Consider the following 19,156-nt stretch of genomic DNA (forward strand, 5'->3'; position numbering starts at 1 on the left):
ATAACACTGACGCCAACATGATTTGAGCACACAGCCTTCTGATCTGGAGTCAGACGCACAACTGTTGCACCTCAATGTCCTTATTGTTAGATGTCCTCTACTGTGTTTAGATCTTCAGGTACTCTCCGGCTGCCCTTATCAGTCCTAGAAACAGCTCCTCCATGGACTGTAGGAAGCATTTAAAGCATTTCTATATATTATTGCCCATATTCCAAAATAATGCATTTTACGATTGGGTGGCTCATTTGTTTTCTGTATGGTTCTTGCAGCTCATATAGTTAGTTTAGTTCCTGTCCAGTCTATAGTTTCCTCCAGTAGTGAAGACCATGTTACCTGATTTTTGTTAACCAATGCACCATCAGGGAAAATCATGCTGGCTGCCATTAGTACCAGAGAGCTGTTTCTATCTAGGGGGTCTTTGGGATGTCTCATATAAAGGACCTTGATAATCCCAATGGAAATATTGGGAGTGGGGACAGGATTTCAGTGCAGTGCAGAAGCACAGGATTAGAATAGACATCAAATCAGAGAATACCACTTTGATAGATGGTATTACCATAATGCTAATGATCTTCATACTAGAGATCTGTGGGTTACAATACAAATTGTTGACAGGACCCCTAACATTTAAGACAAGCTCCTTCACATCAAAAGTCACAAGAAGAGGTCCTTTATTCATCAGAATTCTTCCCTTCTTATTAGAAGCCCCCTTTCATTTCTGGACCTTCCTTTAAACCCCTACTTTGAACCAGTGTCCACAACTTCACATCAGAGTCCAACCTACACTTTAAAAGTTAACCTGTACATCAAAGTCCACCTTTGCACATCAGAGTCCTTCCTTTTACATGTATCCCAAGATACCACTGGCTGCAGACCTTCAGCAGCTCATCCCTGAGTGTAACTTTGTGGGCACATAATGTTGCAAAGGGAACCTGCACAGGAAATTCCCTAACCATTGTCTCACTTTTCCGGGCTCTAACAGATATTTTCCAATGCAGAGCCAGGAAGAAGAAGTCATTGGAAGTGGAAGATTTCCTCTTGGCTTTGAGTGTCCAAGAGTGTTTGAGCTCTGAGGCCCTACAGGCTCTTTGGAATAAGAGGCCCAGTTTTGATCGAGGCCTCTTGTTCCTATGCAACTGAGCATAATCTGAAAATACATATAGGAATCATCATTTGTTATAGTTATGTATTATTTAAACAATTCAATAAATATATGTATCTAGAAATGTTTCCCATAATGGAGCTGCATAATTCATTATCAAAACCAATCTGGCCTCCAACATAATTAGAATTTACTACTTTTTATAGCAGCCATAAGATTCCCAGGGGTTCTTTGAGCTGCAGTCAAATACCCCCTGTTTGATGGTAAATGGCTAGTATAAGTGGCAAAACTATCTGGCAGAGCTAGCACACCTATTCCATTGTATGTGCACCAGTGTAATGAGCATTCCACTGATCCCCAATGAATTGGTTCTAGCAGGAAATCCCTGAGACCTAAAAATAATTTCCTTTGGGGTAAGAAAGCTTGAAAAGGCTGATATTTGGATTTAAATGTGCTAATGTTACATCGAAGGTTCCATCAAAGTATAGATGTAACATTTTAATCCATTTATTTGCTCACTGCTGTGCATTCTAGAAGAAATGGCAATGTAAAATGTAGGAAGTTTATAAATCACACAATAACATTCCGCTGTGAGCAGGATTTGAACCTGCGCGGGGAGACCCCATTGGATTTCAAGTCCAACGCCTTAACCACTCGGCCATCACAGCTTGCTGAAGCAGTAGGTTCATCTTAACTACTCAGCCATTCCTCTTTTTCGGGTTTCATTGGTTTGTTTTCCAGGATACTTGGTTTGTTGACAGTCAAGCTCTACTTGCTAAAAATTTTAAGTAAACATGAAGTAAAAGTTTTCAGTATTAAGCCTTAGTTATGGAGATGACAAACAAGATAAATGCAACAAAAATATTCTTAAGAATATGTAACAATCCCCACCTGTATATACAGAGTGCTTTCTACCGCACCCTCTCTAATCCTAACCTCCCTTGAAGTGCATTCCTTCTATCTTTTCTGTCCCTTAAGCTACGTACACACTTCCAATTTTTATCGTTGGTAAACGAACGACGAACGATCCTGCACGATATCTGCGAACGATCGTATGGCACCGATCCTGTACCTACAGATAACGACACGATCGTTCAAAGATATTGTACACACGATAGATGCGATCGTTTGAACGATACAGGAAGTGACGTGCACCACAGGAAGTGAGCGAACGTTCGTTCACCACGCATGCTCAGACCATGGACGATCACTGAACGACCGTACACACGATAGATGGTCAACGATCGTCGTCCAGTCCGATCCGCCGGTCCGGTCCTTCATTTCCAACGACTATCCTCGTTCGTCGGCGTCGTTGGTTACTTTTTTTACGAACGATTTTTGGCCAATCGGTCGTTCGTCCTTCATTTCCAACGATAAAAATTGGAAGTGTGTACGCAGCTTTACTCCTTATTGTTGCTGTTGTCCACAACCCCCAGCCCAGTTTCACAATTTTGGATAACTTTGCCTCTTGACTCCCACATATTCTTTCCCATGACCCATCCTCCCTCAATCTCTGTGACTTTAATGTTGCAGTGGATGACCCCAACCATGTTTTCTCAGCTACACTGCTCTCCAAACCTCCTCCTTTGGACATAGAACACGGCCCAGACACATCACCAGACACACTTTAGACTTCTGCAACCTCATCCTCCTTGACAACTCCCCATTTCCCCATTCTGATCACAACCTCCTCAGCTTCAGGCTAACTAAATATTGCCCCCCCCCCCCCCTTTGCCACATACCACATACCACACACCACACCTAGTCAATAGCAGAAAGTTATCTGTAACCTTGACCACAACCTATTCTCAAATTGCCTTACATCCCTTACCCTGACTTTCTCTAAAATAACATCTCCTTAAAAAGCTGCCATGCAGTTCAACCACACTCTTTCTTTGTCTCTGGATAATGCTTCCTACCTGTCTAACCGGTCCTTTCAAGTTTCTTTCAGCAGTAATTACTCTTCTCCTCCCTTTTGGTGTCAGCCCTTGGACCCTGACATATTCCTAATAGTTAATAACACTGTTATTCGTCCCTCTTCTCAAGCACATTGTCTTGGTGTCACCTTCGATTCTGCCCTCTCCTCCACTCCCTATATTCAGAAACTTTCCAGTTCCTGTCACTTTCAGCTGTACAACATCCCCAAAATCCGCCCCTACCTGTCCCCAGAGACCACCAAACTCCTTGTACACGCTCCTATCATCTCTCGTCTTGACTACTGTAACCTCCTCCTCTCTGGTATTCCACTAACCCGACTCTCTCCTCTTCAATCTAATTTGAATGCTGCAGCCAAACTTATCCATCCTTTCCACCGCTCCTTTTTGTAGTTCTCTGCATTGGCTTCCATTTCATCTTAGAATCAAATCCTGTGCTTTACCTTCAAATCCCTCCACAGCTCTTGTCCCACTTATCTTTTCCACCCACCAATCTATTACCCCTTTCCTATTGTATGTTGATTGCCCACCTCCTAGATTGTAGAATTTTCTTTTTTTTTTCGGGCAGTTTTCCATTCCTCCTGTGTCACTGTCTGTCTGTCATTTGCAACCAGTACTTGTTGTACAGCACTGCATAGTATGTTGGCGCCATATTAATACTCTTTAATAATAAAAATAACAGCCGCTGTGAGCAGGACTTGAACCTGCGCGGGGAGACCCCATTGGATTTCAAGTCCAACGCCTTAACCACTCGGCCATCACAGCTTACTGAAGAGCTTGGTACGTCTTAACTACTCAGCCATGACACATGAGCTACTGACAGTCAAACCCTATTTGCCAATAATAAATAGAAATGAAATGAAAATTTACAGTATCAAACCTTGGGTATGAGGACGACAAACTGTCTAGAAGGTGTGCCAGCATCCTGATCTTAAGATTGTGAAAAGGCCATGCCATGCCATGCTTTAGGGGCTTGGTATGTCCAAAAGGAAAAGTAATACACACTTCTTGCCCCTTCCTTCTTTTGCCATGGTGATTAAGAATTCTAGTGAGAAACGCAACAAAATAGTCTTATCAAGAAGTAACTAAGGTTTTAAAAGCCCCCACCTACATACCTATGTAGCTGCAGGCACTGTGGTGTAATAAATCCTCAATTTTTGGTATACGACATTATACGCATTATAAATTTTAAGTCTAAACACAGAATTTCCAAATCAACCATCTTAGTGAGTTTACATAATTCATATGAGTTTACAATTGGAAATACTAAAATTTGTTTCCAGGGAAGTTTTAAAATCTATATATAAAAGTAAGGAACAGAAGATACGATAGAGATCAAATGCTTGACAGGGCACAGGGAATGTACTGTATAGCAAGTACATGATGTACAGGATTTTGTGGAAACTCTCAGGAAGCTCTGAAATATGCAATAGTGGTCAATAGAACACAACAGAAACATATTTGAAAGTCAAAGGGTGAAGCACATGTATATTGTTCATGGGTGAATCAACCGTCCAGTGTTTGACAGGCATCAAAGAATATAAAATGTATATCATATACAGGATGTTGTAAAAAGGGAATGTATTACACGGGGGAACAATTTTGAACAAATTTTTTGTTGACTTCAATTTTTAAGCCTATTTACAATAAAATAACTCTGCTGATTCTGAAAGTGCAGTTCGTTTTCTTCTATCACGTCAGGTTTTTTTTTTCTATCGCTAATAATAATGCGATTACTGTAGCATGGATTTGTGTAGGCTTTCCATTTACACACAAGTGTGGTCAGAGGTTGTGCGCTGCTCTATGTAGTGAATAAGTAAACTTTATTTTCCTACTTACACACGTATTTTATTTCTTTGAGATCGTGTCTGGCTCTGCTGTTTCTCGTTGTAAGTGCCTAAACAACCCTGATTCATTTTGTGGCAGTTGTGGCAGTTGTGGCAGTGGATGTCATATCTGTGGCAGTTTCACCATTCCCAGTCAAAGAGCGAACATTAGCACATTTGTAGAGCAAGACTATTTGGCATATTTCAAAGGTAAACTTGGTGATCAAGATAAGTCTTGGGCCCCTCATAAGATGTGCAGTGTGTGGAGGGTTTACTGATGTGGACAAAGGGAACACATGATAAGATGCCATTTGGTACACCTATGGTTTGGCGAGTGCCAGGAGATCTTTTCAGTGACTGTTACTATTGTTTAATGAAAACTTCAGGATGTAACAAGAAAAATAAATGTAAACTAGAGTATCCTAGTCTCCCATCGGCAATACGCCCAGTGGTTCATTCAGAGGAAATCCCAGTGCCGATTTTCGTTACACTCCCCTCTCTTGAAGAACATGATTATGATGATGAACTAGGTGACAACAATGGTGAAGAGTTTGAAATTGAAGAGGACTCTGTTCGTAAGGGATGTGATCAGCATGTTTTAGGTGATTTGGCACATGATTTGGGACTATCGAAGAAGGCTTCAGAACAGCATCAAGACTGCGTGAGAAAAACTTACTTGAAAAAGGAACGCAGGTATCGTACTTTCGAACCAAAAAATTTGCATTTCTGTAAAATTTAGAACTGACAGTGGCTTTGTGTATTGCCATAACATACCTGACTTAATGGAGGAATTGGGTATTCCAATCTATAACTTACCTGAATGGTGACTTTTCATCGATAGTTCAAAGCAGAGCTTAAAGTGTGTCCTCCTTCACAATGGCAATATATTTGGTTCAGTCCCAATTGGCCATTCAGTTTTTCTTTGTAAAGAATATGATGACATAAAGAGAGTCATTGAGTTGTTGCAATATCAAAATTGGTATGCTTCCTTCTTGGTCAGCAAGGCAGATACACCAAGTATCTCCGTTATCTGTGCATGTGAGACAGCAGAGCTCGTGAGAGGCATTGGGTGGAAAGGAACTGGCCTCCAAGATCTGCCCTAAAACCAGGTGATCTAAACATTCTACATGAGCCACTTGTTTATAGAAAGAATATTATATTCCTGCCTCTGCACATTAAACTTGGTCTGATGAAGCATTTCGTTAAAGCTTTGCCAACTGAAGGAGATTGTTTCAAGTACCTGATTTTGGTATTCCCTAGCCTGTCATTTGAAAAAACAAAGGCCGGTGTGTTTGATGGTCCATAGATTCGCCAGCTCATCAAAGATGAACATTTCATCAGGACAATGTCAGAAGTTGAAAATAATGCTTCGTTATCATTCAAAGCCATTGTCAAGGACAAGAAACACGAGCAAATAATTACACAGAAATTGTCCAGAAACTCTTGGAGAACTACAAAATGCTTGGTTGCAATATGAGAACCAAGGGGCATTTTCTGCACAGCCATCTTTCAAGTTAGAAAACTTTGGTGCAGTCAGTAATGAGCAAGGTGAAGGATTTCACTAAGATTTGAGGGTCATGGAAGAACGGTATGAGGGTAGATGGGATGTACATATGATTGTCCTAACACTGAACACTCCAGGAAAAGCTATGGGTGTAAATGTTTACCTTAACCACTTAACCAATTCATTTTCATATGTTTTACTGTAAAAAAAAGGTCATATAATAACAATAAATCCCTTGTATGAACAAAAGACATTTAAATAAACAACACATTCAAGTTATTTCATTATTTTTTCATTGTATGACAAATTTGTATTTGACAAAAATGGAGGGTACCCTGTATTGTAAAAACAGGATGTGATAGCAAACAACTGGGGTAATTTCTAGATACACTAGTAAAAAAACAAGTGTAAGATCTAACTCAACAAAAAATGTGTTCCCCAGTGTTATGTATATTGTATGCAAGATGTGGACAGTGGGGGAACTTTGGAGCCAAGCACCAGGAGGCAGAAGGTGGTTAGAAGTCAGGAACATGGCCTTAATGTCCATGATACTAAAGTGTGTATTAATTGTTGGGGTATACATTTGATCCTGATTAAAAATTCTTTCTGGCTACTTGCTTTATATATATATTTATAACCACTGGTCTAGTCACCATTGGTAGTTTCATATGGGTGTTATCTTGCTGTTGATAGATCTAAAGGGGTTTGTACAATCAGATCACAGGTTATGTAGTATGTATTTTCACTTTTTTTGTTAACCATATTCCTTTCATTAATTTAGTTTTTGTACCGCTAGTATCTACCCAGCTACTATGTCCTCTTTACAAGACCTCATATTGTAGAGGTGGCCTTGTTGGGTTCAGTCTATTAGGGGGGAGTCTATAGTTGATAAATATGTGTAGTACAAAATTTTGATATGGTGTTTAAAATGTACTTTGACATTTGATCAATACATCCAGTACTGTAAACAACTTGCTTTCACAAACAAAGATGACCCCGACGTGATTTGAACACGCAACCTTCTGATCTGGAGTCAGACGCGCTACCGTTGCGCCACGAAGTCAGCTGCTCAGGTGTGCAGGTGTGCAGGTGTGCTCAACTTTTTTCTTCTACTTCCAAATGATCGTTGCTGTGGATGGCACTAGTAATGGAAGCAGTGCCCAAAAGAACTTATATAAAATGTATATATAATACTGTACTATAATACACACATATATCTCCTCATAGTCCAGTTGCGTAGGCATTCTGTTGGGTAGGCATCCAGTTAGGCTAGATCCCAGTTGAGTCAGCTCTCACATGGGCCGGTTAGCTCAGTTGGTTAGAGCGTGGTGCTAATAACGCCAAGGTCGCGGGTTCGATCCCCGTACGGGCCAGTGCAATTTTTAATCCAATAATATAGATATATAGCAGTTCCTCAACCTTTTCAATATGTTACATGATATAATTTAGACTAATCACACAAAGTAATTCTTTTATTGTAATTGTGTAAAGGTTCCAATACTGAACCCTGCAGACGAGAAAAATCAACTGCCTAGCAGGTGTGCCGGTGTGCCAGAAGTGATCATGACAATGAAGAACTCAAGGCAAGGAGAGCAAAGAACAAGTTCAATTGATGTTCCTGATTTATTTCAATAATTTGTATTGGTAATGGCATATTAAACAATACATCATTATAAAAAAAAATATACCATCATCATCGTAATTACATGTGTAGGGTAAATAAACAACAAAAGGAAAACCATGACAAAGGGGGATACAGTTAGGACAATGAAGTATAGGGAGAATGGGGCAATAGGTTTGGGGGAGTTAGGGTGCAGGCATGTGGTAGTTAAATGGGGCCTGGAGGTAGGAGTTGTAACAGATTTATAAGTAACCCAAGGTTCCCAGATTATTGACCATGATCCAGTTAGGTTTAGGGTATTATGCCTATCAGTGCTAGGTTCGAAATTAGATCTGGCTGCCAAAAGTACATATGAAAGAAGGCGACGGGCATGTTTGGAAATTTGAATAGTAGGTGTACTAAATAGTGCAGTCATTGGATCAATTGGCACTTCAATGTTCGATATCAGTGCAAAAACTTCTTTCTAATAGTTTTGAGCCAGAGGGCATTCTCACCAAATATGGGACATTGTGTTTTTTTTACCACCATCTCTAAAACATAAGGGAGATGTAGAGGGTTGAATGTGGTGCAGCCTATCTGGTACTACCAGGTACCATTGTAATAGCGTTTTATAATTTGCCTCAGTCATGGAGGTATTGTTGGATAATTGTTAGCCATCTTTTGCCATTTTTCCAAGTGCGAGGAGAAGTTGAAGTCTCGTTCCCACAATACCATATACAAGGTTTTCTGCCTGGGAGAGGAAAGTGTTGTGTAGATAGTGGAGATGAGGCTTTTGACTTGCGTGATAGACTTGCTGGAACTTTCCAAATGCGTGTAGCCATATGGAGCCTGATATCTACATCATTTTAGTTTGATGAATGAGACTATTTGGTTGTATCAGAACATCTGAGAGGCAGGTATACCAGAGTTTTCTTGAGGGAAGGAAGAGTTTTTCTTGAGGGAAGAATGCCGCGGGCATTCACCAAGTCACCAATATGTTCCAACCTTTTATTGGTTCACCAATGAAAATTACGAAGATGTAATCCTGGGGTAAAATCTGGGTTTCCCCAGATTTCGGTAGATGCTTTGAGCACAGACCCTCTGTGTGGTTAATATGGTCCCAAGAGCTATGGGAATGGGCCAGAGTTGCCAAAGGGCTGTGTCTGGTGCCTGGGAGACCACATCTTTATAGTAGGGGAAGACTGACTTTCCAAGTGACCAAGAAAAATTATAATTACATTGTAGAAAATTAGGTTAACTGTGGGGTAGGTTGATGTTCAGGGCTTGTGATTTGAACTGTTGACCAAAACTGTTGAAAGCCTACAGAATTTATCTAATAACTTAGGTTGGGTAAGGAGACAAGGGGCGAAGTAACATACAGTAATAAAGTATATCATCAGCAAAGATGGCACATTTATGTTCCTTTGCCCCACAGCAAGTTTATTTAAAATCAGGATTATCTCTAAGATGTTCCTGATTTAAAGCAGAACTATAGACAACATATTGCGTTGTTGATGTTGTGCAGATAACGGGCACCAGGTTGGGGTGGTCAACTTAAGTACTGGCAGGGTCAGCCATAGAGAATGACAGAAGGATGTTTTGGAGTGCCAACCCACAGAAGAATGGTCAAGCCAAAACTGGCAGCCCGTAGTGAAGATTTAGAGTGTAGTTGTAACCATAGTCAGGTGTCTATAGCCGGATTCAGGAAACAATGGCAGGTCTCAGGAACACGTCTGATTTGTAAGTAAACATCCAGTACAGGACAAGGAACGGGAGTCCAAATTACACAAAGGTGTAACATCAGCGTGAATTCATCCAGCTAGATCCTGGAAGGATATCAGTGGCTGTCACCATTGTAGATGGAGGTTAACTGTTTTGCAGCTGATGTCCTTCTAATTGCAGGTATTGCCTTTAGATGTTCACCAGTTTTTTTAGGAAGTCTGAAAAATTCCTTTACTAGAAAAGGGGAATGTTCATTCTTGGCAGGTTCCCAAGACGTCTCCTTAACTCCAAACAAAAAATCTGAATAAAAGAAGATCGCTGTGAGCAGGATTTGAACCTGCGCGGGGAAACCCCATTGGATTTCAAGTCCAACGCCTTAACCGCTCGGCCATCACAGCACATGCGATAATTGCGTCTTGTCTCGGCCTAAAGATTTTTCACCATATTCTGACTCAAATCAGTGGTCGCCAACCTTTTTGCATGAACAGGGAGCTGGGTGTCATTTAAAGGGGAAGAAACTTCCCCCATAGTGACTTTATGATGCCAGAACCTGCCCACTCTCCCATCGCAGGTCTGAGACACAACCTGCCCACCACCCTGAGCCTGCGATTTATACCTTGAGACACGGTCCACAGCTCAGGTCGGTGACCGCCTCCTGACCCTGCTTGGGAGTGCACCAGCCAGAACAGTGGGCCACCGGTTGGCTGCACTATATGACCTTTTATGTACTGCAGGAGGGTGTAGCAACAGTAAATGCTAGACAGTGTTTTTGATGAGATTGGAACCCATAGCCTTCTAATTTAGAATATGAAGGGCTAAAGATTAGATTTATTTTTATAAAAAACTGACGGTCAGGAGTTGTTGGTAGGAACATTTTAGCCTGAATATTTATTAAAAAATAACTGTAAAACCTAAACAGTGCAAGAAATCTATACAAACAAAACACTGTGAGCAGGATTTGAACCTGCATGGGGAAACCCCATTGGATTTCAAGTCCAATGCCTTAACCACTTGGCCATCAAAGCCGACTAGAAGCAAGGTATATGTAGGTGATTTGAATCTACGCGGGGAGAGCGCATTGGATTTCAACTCCAATGCCTTAATCACTCGGCCAACACAGTTTGTAGAAACGTATTTATATCTTAACCACTCAGCCATTACACATTTTCAGGTTTGATTCGTTTGACAGCTAAGGCTGTTGCTGTTCTTATTAATGTAAAACTGGACAATTTTAATTCCACGAACATAGAGACCAGAGATGACACAGCAGCAAAAAAAAAAAAAAAACAACAGAAAAAGGATGATTTGACAAAACAAACTTGGGTCAATTTTACTAGAGACAAAGGTACAGTGGTGTAAAAAAAATTCATGTTAGACTAAAAATTATTCTTAAAAAAAACACTGAAGATCGGTGGTGTTGCAAGGATTGTAACGCATTCAAGCCACTCAAAAAATTATTGTGCACAAGGTGTCTGTAAACCCCTGTCTATGGATCGCTTTTCTAGGTCACCTCTGCAACCCAATATTTTTCAAGTCCAATGCCTTAATTACTTGGCTATCACAGCCTGATTTTAATTTTCATTTTTTTACCAAGGCTTTGATTTTCCTGGTTGCCCAGATGCATTCTTATAGTCTGTTCCAGACCAACCTGGCCTGAGCCCAAGGGAGGTATAGGTTTTGCTAATAATTCTTTTTCTTCTGTCACTAGGTTAGGTTTAAGGTAGCAAAGGTGCAAGCAGTAGCAGAATAGCAGCAACCAGAGAATCATCAGGAGTCAAGCATGGGATCAAGAGCTGGGGTAATGTTAGAAACCCAGGCTAATGGTCAAGAGCCAATGGTAAGGAATCCAAAGTGAATACAGGAAAGTCAAAGACCTCATGAACAAGCTGATAATAGCCAAACATCCAGCAAGGAAGACAGGTAGAACAGAGTTTATATAGATACCTGATCTACACCACTTGTGTGAGTCCACTCAGCTGGAAAATTTCCTTCGAGTGTCGATGGTCAATGATGTAGGTTTCAGATAACCTATTTCACAGTCTTGTTCTACTTACTAAAATGCACCTTTGCACACAAAGCTCAGGTATGATAGTGGTATATCTCTGTGATAGTATTTTGGGCAGCTTTCCTTACCCAGAGGGTTGAAGAGAAAGTACAATATCATCCTGAATTACACTTTTTTACAGAATATTTACCATAGCCATAGAGCCATAGAAACCTCACCAACCATACTTACCATTGTTCTCCAACAGCTTTATTTTAGACTAAATATTAAAGATTATCAAACATGTAACCCAAAAAAGAAATCTGCACATACTAAAGACATCGCTGTGAGCAGGATTTGAACCTGCGCGGGGAAACCCCATTGGATTTCAAGTCCAACGGCTTAACCGCTCGGCCATCACAGCTTGCTGTGTACTGAAGTGCATCTTAACCACTCAGCCATCACACCTTCCAGGTTTGATTTAGAGCTGAGACTATCCCTATTCATGTAAAACTAGAACATTTCTATCAAGCTCTTAGAATTAGAACTCTAATATAGTCTCTAATAATTTAGAAACTACAAATGACATAGCAGCATTAAATTTCCAGAAGCTGGATGATACAGTAGTGCAAGCCAATTTTATATTAGGCCCACGTAACAAGAAGTTACTGTCCACAATAAATGTCTGTACACCCCTGTCCATGGATTACTTCCCTAGCTCACCTCTGAGGCTCGTTAGATTTCAAGTTTAATGTCTTAACCACTTGACCACCACACCAGCTTTTCATTTTTACCAAGGCATTTCATTCCCTGGCTGCCCAGGTTTTGGGGACCAGATGTGTTCTCATAGTCTATCCTCTCTGGTTCCCTATCTATATATTGTCACTAAGATAGGTTTATGGGAGCAAAGGTGCAAAGGTCCCCAAAACCCGGGCAGCCAGTTTTTTTATGTGTATTTTTTGAATAAATTGTTAGATTGTTAATAATGTAGATTTTTGTATAAGTGACGCTGCTAAAGTCCATTGGTGATTGACCCACCCAAAATTTATAATCACCTGATCAACAACACTTGTGTGAGTCTACTCAGCTGGAGTGTAACCAGTGATGCAAAGCTCTTCTCCAGATGCCCAGAGGTACGGAGATGCCTTTTACCAGTAAAAATACAGAAGATCAAGGAGTTGCTAGGATCATGAAGATTTAGGGTGCCTTAGAAACTACTGTGCACAGCACAATTCTTTAACGCTCTGTCTTTGGAAAATCTCTCCAGCTCACCTCTGCACCCCAATCTACAGTTTACTGCTTTACTCCTCTCAGTAAAGTTTAAAAGAACCATCTAAGAAATTCGCTGTGAGCAGGATTTGAACCTGCGCGGGGATACCCCATTGGATTTCAAGTCCAACGCCTTAACCACTCGGCCATCACAGCTTGTTGCAAGCTCATTTTTATCTTAACCACTCAGCCATCACAACTTTACCAGTTGATTAACAGATGAGGCTGGTCCTGGTTCCTATTAAGTGGACACTTTTCATCAAGCTTTTTACACGAATTTAGGGACCACAGATGATATTACATTTCCAGAAGGTTGACAATTTAATAAATTCAGACCAAGTTAACTAGAGACAAAGATACAGTAGTTTAAAATAGTTTTAAACACTGAAGATTAGGGATATTGCAAGGATTGTAAAAAATTGAGACTACTTGAGGAAGGTATCCACAATACATATCTGGCTATGGTTCACCTATGCAGCTCATAAGCTTTCAAATCCAATGCCTTAACCACTTGGCCATCACAGCTGGCATTTTCATTTTTACATTTTTACCTAAACCACTCAGCCTATCTTTGGCCCACTCATGTTTTGAAATTCCCAAGATGGGAGCAGAAATAAAGAGTCCTTGGGGCAAGGGGGGAATTTTATTTTTAACAGAAAGCCTTGAAAAGTCCTGTCCATGGATTCTTTTCCATGCGTCCCGGAAACTATCCCAGAATCTATCCTATGAATGCAACAAAGCAGCCAGGTGAATTCTTGGATATGCCATGCATATTTTTAATTGAAGATAGTTTAACTACACTTCAGTATGAATTTGAAACTGATCAGACAACTCCCTGATGATTGTTAAGAATTTGTCTGTGAATTTAGATTCGAGGAAACCATCAATTCCAAATGATTCCCCCCAACTCCATGTGCAGAAATGGAGCCTCAATCGTGTCTGTTTCACTGCTCCCTGCAGATCTCCACTCCTGCACTGCTTCCCAGGCCTTTGGTGAGCAAACTGTCTTGCAAATAAATATTTTATATTTGGGTTCATTAGTTATGTTATACATTAGGTATACACCAATATTTGTGTTTTTGGTACATATGCGAGTCTCTTGGCCCTGTTTACACACTTGAGTCATATCTTTGAAGCCCAAGCCTTCCATAAAGGTCTCTTCTAACAAGTCATATCCAAGTTGTAGATGGTTATACTACCAGGGTTTTCATCAAGTATGAACTGATTGTGTTACTGGATATCTCCCACCTGCTGCATTTGGTTTCCTTGCTCAACTATGGTATTTTGGTCCATGTTTCCTGCTTTTTGTGCATCTGCAGAGGAGCTGGGGGAGCACTGGAAACACATCTTCCTTAACATTCCTACCTTTGAAGAAACTTGTTATTGCAATAAGTTGTTGCTGTGCCTTGTGGTAATGTTTAAACATATTTATATCGTTCATCTTGATTAACTTACAAGAGTTCCATTGTTATTTCCTGATGGTAGCACATAACTTCTCAACAGTAAGGATGTGGAAACACAATATGAAATTATGATATGAGCAAAAATAAATTGAGTACATCACATAAAAATGGTGCTCCATTCCTGTATGGGTAGTGCGTTTTGTTTCAACAATAATTAATCATACCTTTTTTGCATTTAGGATGGTCGTTTTCAGCCTAATAAAAGGGAAATTAGCCAACAGTATAAATCCCCCCACCCCAAAGGTTTTAAAATGTAAAAGCATGTACAGCATATTTATACATTATGATTGACTTATCCCAAAAAATGATCACCTCCAGCACTGCGATGTCAGTGATACCTTTCTTCTTGGTTTTGAGTTTGCAGCCACATAGCCAAATAGAGGTAGACAATTCCCACCAGATGATGTTAAAATACTTACCCTCCAGCTATCACTATTTTGAAGACTTTGCACTATGGCCGGTTAGCTCAGTTGGTTAGAGCGTGGTGCTAATAACGCCAAGGTCGCGGGTTCGATCCCCGTACGGGCCATTATCTTTTCATTCTAGTAATATAGATTTTCAATGGATGTAAAATAGTTATTTTCAACCAATAAATTCAATGTTTTACTCACCAGATCACCAGGTGAATATAAATGGGTAAGAACTTTGAAAATAGAAAATTAATGCAGATGATAAAACTAAGGAGCTGACAGATGTACTAGTAAAACTTTGCTCCCTTGCCAAAGCTTCTGATTGGCCATGAGAGTTGCAAGAGAGCATGTGGGAAGATGGTAGAAAAGCACTTGGTGGCTCTTACAAATAGGAAGGTCATGGGCAATTGCTTAATTTAACACTGTTCCTACTACTCTGAGTCTAATCTTTGTAATCTAATCTCTAAGAAACTGTCAACATGAGCTGTGATGGCCGAGTGGTTAAGGCGTTGGACTTGAAATCCAATGGGGTCTCCCCGCGCAGGTTCAAATCCTGCTCACAGCGTCATTTTACTTTTGGATGATCTAGACATTTTACTGACGAAACTGTGTTTGGGTTTTAATATTACTATTAATGCTAATATTCAAACTTAGGTATTATAGCACTTTTTTTTACAAGTTAGAAAGTTGCACCTGGGAACCAAACCATGACCTAAATACAGCACACCATGGCTTTTGTGGTAATGATTGAAAACAATAAGCCACATTGACATGCAAAAAAAAAATGTTTATCACAACCCAACCTACAGACCTTTGGTACTTGTCATGCAGACAACCATCTGTGATTGGATTGGGAGCACTGAATTGGGATCCTTACCAGCTGCATGAAACCTGATTTTCCTGTTTTCTGAAGCATGCCTACAGTATGAAGATCAGGGGTATTGCAAGGATTGTAAAAAATTGAGACTACTTGAGGAAGGTATCCACAATACATATCTGTCCATGGTCCACCCTATGCAGCTCATAGGTTTTCAAATGCAATGCCTTAACCACTTGGCCATCACAGCCGGCGTTTTCATTTTTACCTAAACCACTCAGCCTATCTTTGGCCCACTCATGTTTTGAAAGTCCCAAGATGGGAGCAGAAATAAAGAGTCCTTGGGGCAAGGGGGGAATTTTGTATTTAACAGAAAGCCTTGAAAAGTCCTGTCCATGGTTTCTATTCCATGCGTCCCGGAAACTATCCCAGAATCTATCCTATGAATGCACTTCTGAATGCAACAAAGCAGCCAGGTGAATTCTTGGATATTCCATGCATATTTTTAATTGAAGATAGTTCAACTACACTTTAGTATGAATTTCACACTGATCAGACAACTCCCTGTTTTTCCTGTTTTCTGAAGCATGCCTACAGTATTCAATCAAACCGGTTTTGTGTCCCGAGTGTCTGACCATGGACTCTAGAACATCCTTTCTCGGCCTTTTTAACCCGCGGAACGCTTGAAATAATTTCAAGATCTTGGGGAACCCTTTCTAAAACCATAGAAAATCTGTGGGAAAATAAACCTTTCATTAGTAAAGCTGCGTACACACGGCAAATTTTTCTCGCCCGATAATCGGTATCGGCCAATTATCGGCCAAATTGCAGGTGTGTACGCAGCTTAATAGGTGGAATGAATGTCACTCGTTATAGATAGATGCAAAGAACTTTGGTGACATTTTACTGACTCTGCCAAGGGACATTGATTGGCCCCAGACCTTTAGGTCACCAAATCATGGGAGGTCAATCAGCCAAAGCTTAGGGAAACCCCTAGAGGAACCTTAGGGTGCTATGGAACCCTGGTTGAAAATGGCTTCTTTAGAATTTCTGCAATTGCGGTTCTTTCTAGCAGTATTTTTTATGTTGAACACTTTTGATGATACCAAGGTCTGCAGCTAAGACTCCGTATACCAGGGTTTCTAAACCTTTTTAACATGGAAGAACCCTTGAAATAACTTTCAGGTCTATAAACACTGTATTCACAGCTCACTGTACATTAGCTTGTTGGTCAGTGGGAAGAATGCTTCTTACATTGCTGACCAATGGAAGGAATATCACTGTTACAGATAACCAAAAAGATCATTGGTGTCTCCTAAACTGACCTCAAAAGTGCAAACTGCTCATTGCTCAAGGAACCCCTTGCTCTCTCTAGAGGAACCTTGGTTGAGAATCACTGCCATATACCTTATGGGTTGTCAGCCATTGCATTTAGGGAAACTCAAGTCTGCTTTCATTTCAAAACCTACTGACAAAAATCATATTAAAAGAGTATTTGGTGGTCTTACCATGAGCACTGCATGCTACAGGGAGACAAATATCTTCTGAACAATTGAACAGGCATGGACCACTCTTGAAGCTGGTCAAATCAAGTTTCTTTGGAGTAAATTCAGCCTTTCTCAAACATTTTAACATGGGGGAACCATCAAAATAACTTTCATGTCTTGGGGACTATAATTACCCATAGCAACCTTTGGAGGAACCCTAGTTGAGAATACTAGTAGATGTGAGGCTAATGCTGCCCACATTTATAATACTATCATATATATACTGCAAGAGTTCACACAAGATCTTAGAACAGCCTTGATGCACAGGAATTGTTAGATGTGACTGGGAAATGCATAATCAGCTGTTCCTAGTTAGCAGTAGACCAGCTACAAAACAAGTCATCACTTTCACAGCAAAGTATGCAGAAGTTCCTGTTCAGATTTCAATGTGTTTTAAACTAAGTTTCCATTTAGCTACGGCCTATTGTTTTCTATCAACTACCCTTAAGCCAGGGTGGAGCAGCCTGAAGTATTTAGATCTACTGATGGGTAAAGTATATTATTATGTAAATATAAAATTAAAAATGTTACATTTCCCTATTTTAGGTTGAATAATATATCAAACTAATAAAGATAAATATCCAAACCAAAAATATATAAAATGTTTCAATCGCTGTGAGCAGGATTTGAACCTGCGTGGGGAGACCCCATTGGATTTCAAGTCCAACGCCTTAACCACTCGGCCATCACAGCTATAGAACTCAAGGTTTAAATAAACAGACTAAGCTCATAGTTTAAAAACCTTAAAGGACACCTGGTCTGAAGGGTTTATGAGAGCACCAATTACTGACTTCATTCTTATAATAAAAGTTACCTGGATGTAATTCTGATTCTTTATAATGTACTAGCATTGGTGGGGCAAGGTCTTTTGGCACTTAAGGTGAAAGAGCTAAAGTGCACCCCTCACAATAGGCAGTATTGGTTCTGTATCCCCTTTTTAGAACTTGACATGTATGCAACAAGTAAGTTCCATATGTATGTCCAAGTAACACCCAAACATTCCACCAATTACCTAGTAACTCACCAAGAAAAAGGGTGCAGGTGAGAAATGTCCAAACATTAATTTTCATACTTATTTCCAGGTAGGTGATTTAGAAACCTTGATGGTCACCACTGCAGCCACAAATTTTTTTGTTTGTTATAAACATAAATAGTTGTTCTGTTTAAATATGAAGTTTCTGAGTATAAATTTTTATTAACTTTTTACCTATGTGACCTTTATTTTAAGAGTTCATTGTGTTTGGTAATATCGATGCGTCATATAGATATTGGCTTTTTTAAATCTATTTTATCTTTCGATTTCAATCTACCATGTGGTCATAGCCATGTGACCCTTTACATTGTCATAATGCACCAAGAGTCTGAAATGGGCCCTTAGCTAAGAGGACTGTGTTTTATTTTTTCAACCCCAATTGTATCAAGTCTAGGCGTCTGGCGCTGTGGCTTAGTTGGTTAAAGCGCCTGTCTAGTAAACAGGAGATCCTGAGTTCGAATCTCAGCAGTGCCTTCTTTTTATATTGTCATTCAAGTGCACATTTACACTTGTTGATGTATGTATATGTATCAATATGATATATGTATATTGCACTTGGAAATGGTGCTGATTACTTTTAAAGTTTCCTTTGCACTATTCTTAGTCTCATGCCTTTTTTATTCTTTAAAAATTCACTCGCTGTGAACAGGATTCGAACCTGTGCGGGGAGACCCCATTGGATTTCGAGTCCAACGCTTTAACCACTCAGCCATCACAGCCTTATAAGGGCAAATTGTCTTTATTTTTTTTTCCATTTAAAGGAATACAACCAACAGGTGAAACAGGAAGTATACCCACTCTGTTCAAACTGTATACCCAGGCATTACTCAAATATACTCCTAATCTTCCCCCTGGATAATCAGTGTTTTTTTTTTAACTTTTTTTTAACAACTTTAGCTCCATATTGTAACACCAAGCTTGTAAAATTTTTGAATGAGATAGCTT

At 40.0% G+C, this 19,156-nt stretch overlaps 13 non-coding genes across 13 annotated transcripts; 4 read left to right on the forward strand and 9 right to left on the reverse strand.

Moving 5' to 3' along the window:
- Window positions 1-1,688: 1,688 nt before the first annotated feature.
- Window positions 1,689-1,770, reverse strand: TRNAS-UGA (transfer RNA serine (anticodon UGA)). Its single transcript has one exon. It is a non-coding gene; the product is annotated as a tRNA-Ser (tRNA).
- Window positions 1,771-3,719: 1,949 nt separating this feature from the next.
- On the reverse strand, window positions 3,720-3,801 carry TRNAS-UGA (transfer RNA serine (anticodon UGA)). The gene has a single exon. It is a non-coding gene; the product is annotated as a tRNA-Ser (tRNA).
- A 3,556-nt stretch (window positions 3,802-7,357) lies between these two features.
- Window positions 7,358-7,429, reverse strand: TRNAW-CCA (transfer RNA tryptophan (anticodon CCA)). The gene has a single exon. It is a non-coding gene; the product is annotated as a tRNA-Trp (tRNA).
- A 236-nt stretch (window positions 7,430-7,665) lies between these two features.
- Window positions 7,666-7,739, forward strand: TRNAI-AAU (transfer RNA isoleucine (anticodon AAU)). The gene has a single exon. It is a non-coding gene; the product is annotated as a tRNA-Ile (tRNA).
- A 2,265-nt stretch (window positions 7,740-10,004) lies between these two features.
- TRNAS-UGA (transfer RNA serine (anticodon UGA)) lies at window positions 10,005-10,086 on the reverse strand. The gene has a single exon. It is a non-coding gene; the product is annotated as a tRNA-Ser (tRNA).
- Window positions 10,087-10,631: 545 nt separating this feature from the next.
- Window positions 10,632-10,713, reverse strand: TRNAS-UGA (transfer RNA serine (anticodon UGA)). The gene has a single exon. It is a non-coding gene; the product is annotated as a tRNA-Ser (tRNA).
- Window positions 10,714-12,014: 1,301 nt separating this feature from the next.
- On the reverse strand, window positions 12,015-12,096 carry TRNAS-UGA (transfer RNA serine (anticodon UGA)). Its single transcript has one exon. It is a non-coding gene; the product is annotated as a tRNA-Ser (tRNA).
- A 919-nt stretch (window positions 12,097-13,015) lies between these two features.
- On the reverse strand, window positions 13,016-13,097 carry TRNAS-UGA (transfer RNA serine (anticodon UGA)). The gene has a single exon. It is a non-coding gene; the product is annotated as a tRNA-Ser (tRNA).
- Window positions 13,098-14,859: 1,762 nt separating this feature from the next.
- Window positions 14,860-14,933, forward strand: TRNAI-AAU (transfer RNA isoleucine (anticodon AAU)). Its single transcript has one exon. It is a non-coding gene; the product is annotated as a tRNA-Ile (tRNA).
- Window positions 14,934-15,297: 364 nt separating this feature from the next.
- On the forward strand, window positions 15,298-15,379 carry TRNAS-UGA (transfer RNA serine (anticodon UGA)). Its single transcript has one exon. It is a non-coding gene; the product is annotated as a tRNA-Ser (tRNA).
- A 2,410-nt stretch (window positions 15,380-17,789) lies between these two features.
- On the reverse strand, window positions 17,790-17,871 carry TRNAS-UGA (transfer RNA serine (anticodon UGA)). Its single transcript has one exon. It is a non-coding gene; the product is annotated as a tRNA-Ser (tRNA).
- A 740-nt stretch (window positions 17,872-18,611) lies between these two features.
- On the forward strand, window positions 18,612-18,685 carry TRNAT-AGU (transfer RNA threonine (anticodon AGU)). Its single transcript has one exon. It is a non-coding gene; the product is annotated as a tRNA-Thr (tRNA).
- A 163-nt stretch (window positions 18,686-18,848) lies between these two features.
- On the reverse strand, window positions 18,849-18,930 carry TRNAS-CGA (transfer RNA serine (anticodon CGA)). The gene has a single exon. It is a non-coding gene; the product is annotated as a tRNA-Ser (tRNA).
- Window positions 18,931-19,156: the final 226 nt, after the last annotated feature.

Source organism: Pyxicephalus adspersus, chromosome 2 (genome assembly GCF_032062135.1).
Source record: "Pyxicephalus adspersus chromosome 2, UCB_Pads_2.0, whole genome shotgun sequence".
In the NCBI taxonomy this organism is placed as follows: Eukaryota; Metazoa; Chordata; class Amphibia; order Anura; family Pyxicephalidae; genus Pyxicephalus; species Pyxicephalus adspersus.